A 1,584-nucleotide genomic window follows, 5' to 3' on the forward strand; every position below is an offset into this window, starting at 1 on the left:
ACTCTTATTCAATGTCTTGTAGGTGTAAGTAACCTTCCAATAAAAAAAAAATTAATATTATTAAAATAATAAAATTTGAAGCTTAACAGAAATTTTAAAAAAACATGAATAAAAAATCTAGTCTAGTGCGCACATCAAATAATTTTTACTTATCGCTGTGTTGAGTTGAAATTATTCTTTGCTCATTAAAATATTTCAATTTCATTTCTCCTAACTATACTTCAATATATAGGATAAATAAAAGTAAAAAACTAACTATTACTCGACTTGTTTTGACCTTCTCAGGGATTTATTTACTCTTCAGGACAAAATTGCAATATTAAAACATTTATTTAATCCCAAATATTTCCTCCTACCTGTTACACTTTATTTATAACTAACATTTGCAGGCCATAACGATTGATTATGGTGTTTTTCCAAAATTACTTCAGGTCAATGATTTTTAATACCTAACTACATAATAATGTTATTTTTCCTCATAAATTCGTAAAATTTTTAATAGTCAACCCAATAAATTTCAGTTATTAGGAGCTAACAAAGAAGTTTTGTAACAGTAATGACAAGGATTTCTCTCCTTTAACCTTCCATTTAAATATGGAGGTGTATAAATGAGGCAGGAATAAGGTCAAGTCCACAAAACAACATTTTTCAGAAGATCAAAAAAAACATTTTTTTACCACCAAAATAAAAGTAAACACTCAACCGGTGGTTGGGGGTGCGGTCAATGATAAACACAAATAAGTTGGATTAACCGATTTTATTGTGCCAACGTTTCGGCTAGTTTCTAGCCTTCCTCAGGGCTAAAAACAGAACAAGATAACAACCACATTAAGTATAGAAAAAAAAAATAAAAAAGAAAGTATATACAGAAACATTTTACACATAAAATGAATAATTTTACAAAATATTATTAATAAAATGAAGTGATGAGAGAAGCTGTTTCTGTTTATACTTTCTTTTATATTTTATTTTTTTCTATATTTACTGTGGTTGTTATCTTGTTCTGTTTTTAGCCCTGAGGAAGGCTAGAAACTCTAGCCGAAACGTTGGCACAATAAAATAGATAACACCAACTTATTTGTGTTTCTCTTTGACCGCATCCCCAACAATCTTCTCCTTTTTTTTTTTTTGTGTATGTACAATAAGAAAAATTGCTTTTAAATGGGCTAAATCATAAGAAGCTTTCAATAGTCCGAAAAATAATTTTTTGGTAAAAGCTAGACAGATGGCGGGTTGCTAGGCAATCAGAAACAGGCATTTACAATAATTAAAATTAAAATCTATTTTACACATGTATCTATTTTTATGCATGCAAAACTAACCAAGTTCACGATCTTCCTTTGATGATCCCTGGTATTTCCTTTGTTTCTATTGTTCTTGTCCTTGCGTCCAAAATGGCTTCCTCCTCTTGCTTGACAAGTTGCCTCTCTTACAAACAAAAGCTTCCAAGCTTTCCCACTTCCAGCCGAAGTACGTCCTCTCACCTGGCAATCCAAACTAGGAATGCCCCTCCAAAACCAAGCCTGCCTCGATGTTCCATGTAAACATTGATTGTCGCACAACAGTTAGGGATTTTTGCAATTG

General features: G+C 31.2%; 1 protein-coding gene across 2 annotated transcripts in view; it reads right to left on the bottom strand.

The window, feature by feature from the left end:
- Positions 1-1,584, bottom strand: part of kl-2 (dynein heavy chain 2, axonemal kl-2) — a 192,858-nt gene that overhangs the window by 130,320 nt on the left and 60,954 nt on the right. The gene's annotated exons all lie outside the window — the stretch shown is intronic.

This window comes from Halyomorpha halys, unplaced genomic scaffold, assembly GCF_000696795.3.
Source record: "Halyomorpha halys isolate HHAL.00 unplaced genomic scaffold, Hhal_1.1 Scaffold311.1, whole genome shotgun sequence".
Classification (NCBI taxonomy): domain Eukaryota; kingdom Metazoa; phylum Arthropoda; class Insecta; order Hemiptera; family Pentatomidae; genus Halyomorpha; species Halyomorpha halys.